Here is a 12,961-nt window from a genome sequence, read left to right as displayed (position 1 = left end):
GACCAGATGGCCTGGGAGTTACTGTAAAGGGAACACGCTTTCTGCTTGGCATAGGAATATATCTCATAAACCCCATTTCATTTTGAAACCAAAATTTTCCTCTTGCTTAACGGTCTGTTTGGGCAACATTTTTCTTTCTGTTGTCCTACTGCCACTAGTCATAGAAGCTTATCTTTGCAGATTCTTGACCCTAATCCTCATCCTCCAACCTAGTTTCTGGGCCTTTCCCTGCCCATCATTATAATTCAGTTATGGAGACCTGATTATGACTCTGGGGTCCCAGCTACACTGAGCAAGTACAGCAAACATTAGATTATCCTGTTCTTCTGAGAAAGTATTTATAGCCCCTGATTTCTCCATTCAAAGGTGACCAGCTAGTAGATTGGGATCCATTCTTGTTTGTTCCAAGCAAGTTGTCTTCTGTTTTTTTTGTTTTGTTTTGTTTTTGTTTTTGTTTTTGTTTTTGAGACAAGGTTTTGCTCTGTCACCCAGGCTGGAGTGAAGTGACACAATCCTAGCTCAATGAAGCCTGTATCCCTCTATCTCCTGGGCTCAAGGGATCCTCTAGCCTCAGCCTTCCAAGTAGCTGGGACTACAGGTGCACACCACACCTGGCCTCTTCCACCATTTTGAAGTATTCATGGAAGAGGAATGAGGGTTAAGGTGGTGGTCCAAGGAAGGTGAGCTGACCCCTCTTGGAGAGCTAGCATGAGGCTGTATGATGGAACAGTGTGCAAGGGGTCAGGAGACTTGGGTTCTCCTCGCAGCTCAGTGACTCTGGGCATGTGATGTAAGTTTTTTGGCTTTTAGTTTTCTTATCATTTGGACAAGATATTCTCTAACATCTCTTCAGGTAATAATGCTAGATGATCCAGCCTTTCTCAGGAAATAACTCAGCTGGTCTGGAACTGTCAGAAGTCAGAGCTGGGAGGGAAGAGATGGTGTTGAAGCAGAAAGAAGCCAAATTGGAAGCTAAGGGACAAAGTCAGAGCTGGAGGAATTCCCTTCTCAAGAAGGGGGTCTAGGTCCAGTCATTGCTCTTTTTTTTTTTTTGAGATGGAGTTTGGCTCTTGCTGCCCAGGCTGAGTGCAATGTGACTTCGGCTCACAGCAAACTCCACCTCCCGGGTTCAAGCGATTCTCCTGCCTCAGCCTCCCGAGTAGCTGGGATTAGAGGCATGTGCCACCACGCCCGGCTAATTTTGTATTTTTAGTAGAGACAGGGTTTCTCCATGTTGGTCAGGCTGGTCTGGAACTCCCAACCTCAGATGAACCGCTGGCCTCAGCCTCCCAAAGTGCTGGGATTACAGGCGTGAGCCACCATGCCCAGCCCAGTCATTGCTCTTTTAACCACTTCAGTGGGGCAGCTGAGAGGTCGTGTCTGTACACCCTTATACTCACCATTTCTATGTCATGGGGAGCAACACTTATGTCTTGTCTTAAAACTTAAACTGAGCCAGGCAGGGTGGCTCACACCTGTAATCCTAGCACTTTGGGAGACGGAAACAGGAGAATCACTTGCCAGTTCAAGACTAGCCTAGGCAACACAGTGAGACCTTATCTTTACACAAAATTAGCTGGACATGGTGGCGCATGTCTGTACTCCCAGTTCCTTGGGAGGCTGAGGTGGGAGGATCACTTAAGCCTGGGAGGTCGAGGCTGCAGTGAGCTGTGACCACACCACTGCACTCCAGCTTGGACAAAAGACCGAGACCCTGGAGACTCCAGGGCCTGCTTCAGTCCAGGATTCTTCCCCCATCCCTGCTCCTTTGCCACTCGGGTCTCCAGAACTTGAGGTCTCTGGTTGATGTTTTTTTGTTTTTGTTTTTGTTTATTTTAGAGACAGGATGTTGTTCTGTCACCCAGGCTGGAGTGCAGTGGCACAATCATAGCTCACTGTAGCCTTGAACTCCTGGGTTCAAGCAATCCTCCCACTTCAGCCTCCCGAGTAGCTAGGACTATAGGTGCACCACCTATATTAGCACCTGGCTAATTTAGCTGGTGCTTTCTGGGCAACTCAGTGTTAGTGAGAATATACCCTCTCTGTTGCACTAACTACCTGAAAGGGCAAGGCTAAACCATATACTCAGCCCAGGAACTCAGGGGCCACGTCTTCTTTGTTCATGGAATTGGGCTAGGGCTAGGCTATCTTCAGTTCCCTTTAAACAAGCCTTTTTCTTTTTCTTTCTTTCTTTTTTTGTTTTTAGACGGAGTCTGGCTCTGTCGCCAGGCTGGAATGCAGTGGTGCGATCTCGGCTCACTGCAACCTTCGCCTCCCGTGTTCAAGCCATTCTCCTGCCTCAGCCTCCTGAGTAGCTGGGACTACAGGCGCATGCCACCACCCCCAGCTAAGTTTTGTATTTTTAGTAGAGATGGGGTTTCACCATGTTGGCTAGGATGGTCTCAATCTCTTGACCTCATGATCTGCCTGCCTTGGTCTCTCAAAGTGCTGGGATTACAGGCATGAGCCACCGCGCCTGGCCCAAACGAAGCCAAGGACCCTTGAATTCTTTCATTCCTTCTATTTTCATTTCATCATATTCAAGGTTGAGGAGCAAATGAGTTCCCATTGAACCCACCAAACCAATATTTTCCATCCCTACCTGTCTTACATTCTCCTCACCTCTTACTCCGCTATCCCCATTATTTTTATGGGGGATACCATGCTACTGGGGGGATGAGAGATGATTTCATTTGGTACAAGGACAAACATTTCATTTTAATAGCTGTGTTTCTAATGAGTGTAAAGAAACATGACTCATTGGAATGTACTCACCAAGCAACTTAATTTTGCCTCCCACTGTCTCTTTATGTTTATCCAGTGGGATTAGTTCTTTCCCTGGTCTAGGGTAAAAACTTAGGCCCTATAACTTTTCTGGTTATTCATAGGAGACAGTTCTGTGATCACTTTAAGTCTTATACAAGCATAGTCTCGACTAGGTACAAAATACACCCGCTTTATGAAGCAGAGTCCCATGGAAAAAACTAAAAAATAAAATACAATAAAAATACATCCACTCCTTTGTCACTGGACTAGGAGGGGCAGGAAAGTGCTCACTGGGTACACTGTCTGCTGGCTTCCAGCTTCCTGGTCCATCTTTTTATCGGATTCTCAGAGAACCCTCTTTACCCTCCCAATTGCTGGGATGTCTCACTTCTATTGTCTTGAAAAGAACAAATTATCAGCCAGGTGAGGTGGCTCACACCTGTAATCCCAGCACTTTGGGAGGCTGAGATGGGCGGATCACCCAAGGTCAGGAGTTCGAGACCAGCCTGGCCAACATGGCAGAAACCCTGTCGCTACTAAAAATACAAAAATTAGATAGGCATGGTGGCGGGCGCCTGTAATCCCAGGGAAGCTGAGGCAGGAGAATTGCTTGAACCCTGGAGGTAGAGGTTGCAGTGAGCTGAGATCACACCACTGCATACCAGCCTGGGCAACAGAGCAAGAATCTGTTTCAAAAAAAAAAAAAAAAGAGCAAATTATCCTCTATTCTAGATCATTGCTCCTTCCTCAGCCCCTGAAATCCGGTGGTTCACCTCTAGCCTCTTTCAGCTAAGGTCCTTCAGTCTGCCCAAGAGACCATCTCAGAGAAGACCTGCTCTGACCTCATGCCAGCCCACATTAGTGCATGTGGCCCATGTTAGTTCAAGGAAACAATCACACATCCCTGGGCGCAGTGAACCTGGGAAGGCAGCCTGACCCCAGCTCAGCAGTCTCCCTTGGCTCCTCCAACAGCAGATGGCCAACTTGTGTCCCACCCTTTGGATGTCTCAAGAGGTGATCAGATGCCAGTCCACCATGTCCTCCCAGTTGCAGGGGACAGACATCAAGTTTCCTGAGTGGTCCTGGTGAATTCCCCTCTCACCAGCTTGACAGGAGGGCCAGTTTTCTATGGGGATAGGGTGAGATATCACAGCACACTAACAGCAACCCCAAAATTCCTCCACATAGATTTTTCCCCAGTCTCTGCCCATTCTGACCCTCTATACCCTCAGCTTGAGAGAGGGGCCCTTGCACACCTCTTTTGAAAATGCGCATCCTTCTTTGGTGTCACACTTACGAGCATTATACCTGTTGCATCTTGGTGCACCTTGGTGTTCATCTGGAAAGTGATGCAGCTACTCATTTGAGTCAATTTGCTGATTAATTCCTATAGCTGCTTTGACTGGATGTTTTAAAACTTTAAAAAATATCCAGATGCACATGGGAAATCATAAAAGCAACACAGCAATGCACAATAAAGGAATCTAAAGTGTTCTGTTGTGTTTTTGTTTTTGTTTTGTTTTGTTTGAGACGGAGTGTCGCTCTTGTTGCCCTGATTGGAGTACAATGGTGAGATCTCAGCTCACCTGCAACCTCTGCCTCTCGAGTTCAAGAGATTCTCCTGCCTCCGACTCCCGAGTAGCTGGGATTACGGGCGCCCGCCACCACGCCCAGATAATTTTTGTATTTTTAGTAGAGACAGTGTTTCACCATGTTGGCCAGGCTGGTCTTGAACTCCTGACTTCGTGATCCACCCACCTCGGCCTCCCAAAGTGCTGAGATTACAGGTGTGAGCCACCACACATGGCCTATTTTTTATTTATTTATTTATTTTTGATTTAACATCTTGTTATATGTGTATCATCAAAACTATCATTGTCACAATAAGCCCGTGATTTTGTGGATATTATTGCTTAGAACAAGGCTACAGTACATATATAATTGAAAAAAAAACTGACTTAAATAAAAAGGTTAGTGACAACTGACATTTATTGATAACTTATAATGCCAGGTTGCTGTTTGTAGTACAGTAAACATGCTTTCTCACTTAATCCTCATGAGGAAGGTACTTATATTTTCTCTATTTTACAAATAAACTGAGTCTGGGCATGGTGGCTCACGCCTGCAACCCCAGCACTTTGGGAGGCTGAGGTAAGTGGATCACTTGAGGTCAGAAGTCCGAGACCAACCTGGCCAACACAGTGAAACCTCATCTCTACTAAAAATACAAAAATTATCTGGGCATGGTGGTGGGCGCCTGTAATCCCAGCTACTCAGGAGGTTGAGGCAGGAGAATCGCTTGAATCCAGGAGGCAGAGGCTGCAGTGAGCCGAGATCGCACCACTGCACTCCAGCCTGGGTGACAGAGCGAGATCCTGTCTCAAAAATAATAAAAATAAAAATAAAAAAATAGGCCGGGCGCAGTGGCTTACACCTGTAATCCCAGCACTTTGGGAAGCTGAGGCAGGTGGATCACGAGGTCAGGAGTTCAAGACCAGCCTGGCCAACATGGTGAAACCCTGTCTCTACTAAAAATACAAAAATTAGCCAGGCGTGGTGGTGAGCACCTGTAATCTCAGCTACTCGGGAGGCTGAGGCAGGAGAATCACTTGAACCCAGGAGGCAGAGGCTGCAGTGAGCCGAGGTCACACCACTGCACTCCAGCCTGGGTGACAGAGCGAGATCCTGTCTCAAAAATAATAAAAATAAAAATAAAAAAATAGGCCGGGCGCAGTGGATCACGCCTGTAATCCCAGCACTTTGGGAAGCTGAAGCAGGCAGATCACGAGGTCAGGAGCTCAAGACCAGCCTGGCCAACATGGTGAAACCCTGTCTCTACTAAAAATACAAAAATTAGCCAGGCATGGTGGTGAGCACCTGTAATCTCAGCTACTCGGGAGGCTGAGGTAGGAGAATTGCTTGAACCCGGGAGGTGGAGGTTGCAGTGAGCTGAGATCGCACCACTGTACTCCAGCCTGGGTGACAGAGCTAGACTCTGTCTCATAAATAAATAAAAAATAAAAATAATTTAAAAATAAGTCAGCTGAGGCAGAGAGGTGAAGCAGCATGTCCGAGTCACATAATTGGTGTCAAAGCTGGGATTTGAATGGAAAGAATCTGACTCCAGAGTGTGGACTTTTAAACTACTACCCTCTGTCATTTCCCGCAGGGCAGTGGGCAGCCATGCCGAGTCATGAAGGTGGCATGCAGGGATGGGAAATGCTGCCTTAGGAGGTAATTGACGTCCTTCGCCCTGACATTCAAACTCTCCATAGCCTTTACACGCTTTTCCAAACGTATCTCCCCAGCGCCCCCAGGAACTCCTTCTATGCCCTTTCCTAGAGCCTAATCCACTTGCACAACTAATCTGGCATACACACGCCCACCCGTGCTTCAGTTGTTCCACTGCCTGAAGGGCACTCACATGCCTTGCTGCCTACCCAAATTGTAGTCCTTTTAGAAGCCAGAGACCATCTCTGCTGCAAACGTTTGTTTAACCAAAACCACTTCTGTTAGGATCTTTTAACTCCTCTTGTCATTTTATCACCAGGTCACAATTATTATGTGCTTTTATGCAAAGGACAGTGAACGACAGTTGGCAAACACGGATCCTGATCTCTCCGTGCAGCGCCACTATCTGCTTGTTAACGTGCGGTTATCTGCTTGTCTGCTAACTTCCGCAAGGCTCTCAACTTCCCTGAACATTGGTTTCATCTTTAAAGTGTGGGTCTGAATGATATCCCTTCAGTTTTTAATATTCCATGGTTGTTTTGCTTACCATATTGTCTCCACTAATTTTTAAGCTCCCAAAGGCTGGAACTTTGTTTTGTATATCTTAATACATTTCAGGACCCTGTACGAGGTTTTACACACAGAAAGTATTTAATAAGGTTGGTTGGTTGGCTGCTGGGAAATAAGCCCTGTGGTCACTCTGCTTTGGCCTTGACTGACCTTTAGAAATCACCTTCTGGGGCCGGGCGCGGTGGCTCACGCCTATAATCCCAGCACTTTGGGAGGCCATGGTGGGCGGATCACCTGAGGTCGGGAGTTTGAGATCAGCCTGACCAACATGGAGGAACGCCGTCTCTACTAAAAGTACAAAATTAGCCAGGCGTGGTGGCGCATGGCTGTAGTCCCACCTACTCGAGAGGCTAAGGCAGGAGAATTGCTTGAACCTGAGAGGCGGAGGTTGCAGTGAGCTGAGATCATGCCATTGCACTGTAGCCTGGACAACAAAGCAAAACTCAGTCTCAAAAAAAAAAAAAATAGAAATCACCTTCCGGGTGATCACCAGCAAGGACTTTGCTGTTCTTTTTTCAGCACTAGTTTATAACAAAAGTTTCGGTCCTATCTGCTGCATTTTTTTTCTTTTTTTTTTCTTTCTTTTCTTTTTTTTGAGACGAAGTCTCACTCTGTTGCCCAGGCTGGAGTGCAATGGCACGATCTCGGCTCACTGCAACCTCCACCTCCCAGGTTCAAGTGATTCTCCTGCCTCAGCCTCCCGAGTAGCTGGGACTACAGGTGCATACCACCACACTCGGCTAATTTTTGTATTTTTAGTAGAGACAGGATTTCTCCATGTTGATCAGGTTGGTCTCGAACTCCCGACCTCAGGTGATCCACCCACCTTGGCCTCCCAAAGTGTTGGTATTACAAGTGTGAGCCACAGCGCCCAATCTGTTGCCTTTTTTCTTTAGGAGACCTAACGTCATGCTATTAAGGCCCACAGTCCTTTATCTGCAATTTTGATATCTGAAGCACTATAAAACCAAAAGATTTTCTTTCACTCAAGTGACAGAAGAATCTGACTTGGTCTAACAGAGGCTCACACCTCACGGTATGAATATTCATAGATGTCCCCATAGAAATGTGAATGTGCTTGATTAGTGGGTGCTGCCCCAGACCCTGCTGTGAGGATTATGTAATTTATGATATGTGCTCTACGTTACCTTTTAAAAAATCTTTAAAATTCTGAATTCCAAGGGTTTTAGATAGGGGACTTTGGTGCTATACGACCTTCCTCAACAGAGATGCCTTTGGCACTGGAGCGGGACAGGTCTTCGGGCTCTTCAAACATAACAGAACCTTACCTGGGGCCCTGCCTCACTGGCCTGTCCCTAATCTCAGCTCTGGCTCCAATATAACTATAGCCTGTGGCCATGGCTTACCAACTCGATTTTTTTTTTTTTGAGACGGAGTCTTGCTCTGTCGCCCAGGCTGGAGTGCAGTGGCGCAATCTCGGCTCACTGCAAGCTCCGCCTCCCAGGTTCACGCCATTCTCCTGCCTCAGCCTCCAGAGCAGCTGGGACTACAGGCGCCCGCCACCACACCCGGCTAATTTTTTTGTATTTTCAGTAGAGACGGGGTTTCACCGTGTTAGCCAGGATGGTCTCAATCTCCTGACCTCGTGATCTGCCCGCCTCGGCCTCCCAAAGTGCTGGGATTACAGGCGTGAGCCACCGCCCCTGGCCCCCAACTTGATTTTTTAAAATATCATTTATCTTGGCTGGGTGCAGGAGTTCATGCCTGTAATCCCAGCACCTTGGGAGGCTGATGTGGGAAGATCACTTGAGCCCAGGAGGTCAAGGCCGCAGTGACCTATAATTGTGCCACTGCACTCTAGCCTGGCCAACAGAGCAAGATCCTGTCTCAAAAATAAATAAATAAAAATAATAAAATATCATTTATCTTGATTACTAAATATTTTGGCACTCCCTTAAATTTTGTGCCTGAGCTGAGTGCCTGTCTTGTCTCACCCTAGTTCTAGCCTGTGGGTCAATCCCTCCATTTCTCCTAACCCCACTGCCATGACTCTGAGATGAACTGGTGTGTCCTCAGGGCAGGGAGTATCTGCTGGAGGTTTGCATTTTGTTCAAGCTAGTTGGGACCTGTTGCCCCTAGGCCAAGTTTGCAGAGCAGCTGGTTCCTAGAGGCATTTTCTTTATTATTATTATTATTATTATTAACCCCCAAGTATACCTGGAGGCATTTCCTATACCTGGATGTTTCTTTGGATCCCAAATGAACCTTGTTCCTCTACTTTCATCTGGAAGGCAGCTACTCATTTGAGTCAATTTGCTGATTAATTCTTATAGCTGCTTTGACTGGATGTTTTAAAACTTTAAAAAAATATCCAAATGCACATGGGAAATCATAAAAGCAACACAGAAACACACAATAAAGTAATCTAAACTGTTCTATTGTGTTTTTGTTTTTGTTTTGTTTTGTTTGAGACGGAGTGTCGCTCTTGTTGCCCTGATTGGAGTGCAATGGTGAGATCTCAGCTCACTTGCAACCTCTGCCTCTCAGGTTCAAGAGAATCTCCTGCCTCAGCCTCCCGAGTAGCTGGGATTATAGGCGCCCCCCACCACGCCCAGATAATTTTTGTATTTTTAGTAGAGACAGTGTTTCACCATGTTGGCCAGGCTGGTCTTGAACTCCTGACCTCGTAATCCACCCACCTTGGCCTCCCAAAGTGCTGGGATTACAGGTGTGAGCCACCGCACATGGCCTATTGTTTTTTATTTATTTATTTATTTTAAGAGACAGGGTCTCACTCTGTTGCCCAGGCTGGAGTGCAGTGGTGTGATTATAGCTCAAGGTATCCTCCCACGTGAGCAGCTGGGACTACAGGCAGAGACACTGTACCCTTATTCACTTTTTTGATGCAAAAACTGTAGAGGAGCTATGACTGGGAGTTACAAGTGTCAGTGGTAGAGCCAGGCCTAAAAAGTCCTGTTTCTGGACCTTCTACTGGCCAGGAGACCACTCCCCTCCTTGATCCCCAGCCCCCAGGCGTCCTCAGATGTTGGAGGATGAATAAGCTACCCCCTCAATTGAAGGGCATATCTTTTTTTTTTAACCCTTTGTCCCTGTTTAGCAGTGATGGTCATGCCTGTGGGAATTGAGGCTGCCTTTCTCCCACCATTAAATAACCAGCCCTTCTCAGAGTCTGAGCCATAAGTATTTCTGGCACTGCCTTTTTAACCTATTGGAGGTCTTCTGGAATCATCACCTCTCTACCCCTATTCCTGTCCATGCTTCCTCACGATAGAGCATTTTCCATAAATATACTAAAGCATCCTCTTACATACTGTTTACTCATCATCTTGTCCATTAAGGAAGATATTCCGCAGACCAAGCCTGGCACCTATTTATTTGACTTCATCTAAACACATCTTTGCCTCCAGACATTGAAACATTTATCATTTCCCTGGCCTCTACAGATAACTTGTGGTCTTCTACCTATTGTCACTATGCTGGAAAATGCTGAGATATAGTGTAATTTGAATTAATCAGGGAAATGAAATTTCCCAAAGGTGCCAAATTGAATAGTTTTCTTAAGCTCCAGAGGTTGACTACATTGTCTGTGTACCCAGTTGATATCAATAAAAGACCATTAGTGGGGCACAGTGGCCCATACCTATAATCTCAGTGCTTTGTGAGGCCGAGGCAGGAGGATCACTTGAGGCCAGGAGTTTGAGACCAGCCTGAGCAACATAGCAGGACCCCATATCTACAAAAAATTTAAGAAATTACCTGGGTGTTGTGCCATGTGCCTGTAGTCCTAGCTACTTGGGAGGCTAAGGCAGGAAGATTGCTTGAACCCAGGAGTTTGAGTTTATGGTGACCTATGATCACACCACTGAACTCCAGCCTGGGCAACAGAGCAAGACCTTGTTTCTAAAATTAAATAACTAATAAATAAATAAATAAATAAAGCCATTGCCTTGGCTGGGCTCAGTGGCTCCTGCCTGTAATCCCAGCATTTTGGGAGGCCAAGGTGGGTGGATCAGCTGAGGTCAGGAGTTCAAGACCAGCCTGACCAACATGGTGAAACCCTGTCTCTACTAAAAATACCAAAAAAATTAATCAGGCATGGTGGTGTGCAAATATAATCTCAGCTACTCGAGAGACTCAGACAGGAGAATTGCTTGAACCCAGGAGATGGAGGCTGCAGTGAGCCGAGATCACTCCACTGGACTCTAGCCTGGGCGACAGAGGGAGACTCTGTCTTAAAAAGAAAAACCACCACCAACAAAACACATTGCCTTTATTCTGAGAGACTGATCACTTGAAGCCACCCTAATTCTGCTTATTCCTTCATCTTTCTTGGCATTGCAGTTTCCCTTGCTTTTAGGGCACATTATCTGAAATGGTAGCCCTGTCTTTTATTTAGTAAATATTTGTAAATATAAGTTTTTAAGAGTCACTATAATGCCTCAACCATACTCTAAAGGAGAAAGAAATAAAGGGAAAGTTAGTTATAATACTGTAGGGGTCAAAGCAAAGTCTCCCCTTTGCCTTCTGAAGGTTTGCTGAAAAACCAACTCACAAAACTCAGATTAATTGGAGAAAAAGCATATAAACTCTACTAATGTGTGCATGGGGAGAATCACAGAGTGATTGCCCACCCCCCGTCGTGGCTCAGAAGCTTATAGAACGTCTTGGCAAACCAGGTATGGGAGAGGTGCAAAGAGGAATTCTGTTGATGGGTAATAAAAGATTACTAGGGAGGAATGAATGGATCGGGAACAGAGATTAACTTGTAAAGGGTCTGTTCCAGTGTGGTTTTCAGGTGTGGTTACATTCTTGGTCTTACAGAGGAGAAGAAAAAACAATTGTTCTCTTTGGTGGATCTGGATCTTAGGCAGATAAAAGAACTTCAGAGAACTTCATCCTCCTTTGGGAGAGTTGATGGGTAGTGGGGAGAAGGTCAGAGAGACCTTGAGGTATTGGTTTCTGAGCCCCAGCAATACATCATTATGTATTCTAATATGTGGTTGCTTGGGCACAACCATACAGAAGGCAGAAGGATGCAGTCAGATGCTTGAACCTTTACATAGACTCACCGAGAATGTAACATCCACAAACACCCACAAGATACAGGTGTACTGTGTGGGTGACTCAAATACCAGGAGAGGTGCTGCTGGGGTTGACTTTCCAAAATGCTGAACCATCCCTGGTGAAGCTCCAAAGAACACAAAGTACAGTATCCCCTCCATTTTGCATGCTAATGGTGTTCCTAGACAACTCAGCATGTGTTAAAATCGTGCAAAAACCCCCTGTGTTTATTTTAGAAAGGGAGTTAGGATCTTGATATAGATAATTATAAATGGACGTTTTACCTCTGTGATGTCCAGTAGAACGTTCCAAAGTCATGTGGGAGAGTTCTTTGGTTGGCCACATGGGAATTGCATTCCAGGTGTCCACTTGTAAGTATCTGTGGCATTCCCCACCTACTATGGTGCTGACAGAGCTGCCCGTCAGTTCTTCCTCATCCCGGCACTGGAAGGAGGGCCCAGGACTGGGATACCTGCGTTCTTGGCCTGGGCTACAGTGTCTCAGTATTTGTATGACCTTAGGCAGGTTACACTTAACTCCACGTGCCTGGGTCTCCTCTCTGTAAAGGGGATGACCATGACACAGGTATCTGGCCTAACCTTGGGACGGATGCTCACTGTGCTGCCCTCCCGCGACCCCAGACAACCCAGGGCATTCGTGTATGCCCGCAGCGTATACCCCACCCACGAGCTCTCCCTCGCTGTGATTTCTCCTTACCATTTAAACATCCTTAGGTCTCTCTTACCTTGAAAGAGAGAGAGAGAGAGAAAGAAAGAAAGGCACAGTGGCTCACGCCTGTAATCCCAGCACTTTGGGAGGCTGAGGTGGGCGGATCACCTGAGGTCGGGAGACCAGCCTTGCCAACACGATAAAACCCCATCTCTACTAAAAATACAAAAATTAGCCAGGTGCGGTGGCAGGCACCTGTAATCCTAGCTACTCAGGAGGCTGAGGCAGGAGAATCACTTGAACCCAGGAGGCAGAGGTTGCAGTGAGCTGAGATTGCGCCACTGTACTCCAGCCTGGGCAACAAGAAGGAAACTCTGGCAAGCAAGCAAGAAAGCAAGCAAGCAAGAAAGAAAGAAAGAAAGAGAGAAAGGAGGGAGGAAGGAAGGGAGGGAGGGAGGAAGGAAGGAAAGAAAGAGAGAGAGAAAGAAAGAAAAGGGGAAGGGAAGAGAATAGGAAGAAAGGAGGGAGGGAGAGGGAGGACACCTCTCTCACATCTACTTCTCTTCCAGCAGCTTTTCTCTCTCCTTTTCTTCACAAACTAATTTCTCAAGAGTCATCGCACACCCTATTGAACCTGGGTAGCAGAGGCTGCAGTGAGCAGAGATCGTGCCTCTGCACTCCA

General features: G+C 46.5%; 1 protein-coding gene across 4 annotated transcripts in view; it reads left to right on the top strand.

Annotated features, from left to right (window-relative positions):
- The window catches only part of TMEM229B (transmembrane protein 229B), a 45,185-nt gene that overhangs the window by 6,321 nt on the left and 25,903 nt on the right, over positions 1-12,961 (top strand). Inside the window, exon 2 of one of the 4 annotated variants that reach the window (XM_054448263.2) lies at positions 5,936-6,000. The exons of the other annotated variants lie outside the window; for them this stretch is intronic. The gene's annotated coding sequence lies outside the window, so the exon portion shown is untranslated. The remainder of the gene's footprint in view (positions 1-5,935; positions 6,001-12,961) is intronic. 4 annotated transcript variants of the gene reach the window in all.

The sequence above is a fragment of the Pongo pygmaeus genome, chromosome 15, assembly GCF_028885625.2.
Source record: "Pongo pygmaeus isolate AG05252 chromosome 15, NHGRI_mPonPyg2-v2.0_pri, whole genome shotgun sequence".
In the NCBI taxonomy this organism is placed as follows: Eukaryota; Metazoa; Chordata; class Mammalia; order Primates; family Hominidae; genus Pongo; species Pongo pygmaeus.
The sequence above is the reverse complement of the archived record's forward strand: the minus strand, read 5'-3'. Positions and strand labels throughout refer to the sequence as shown.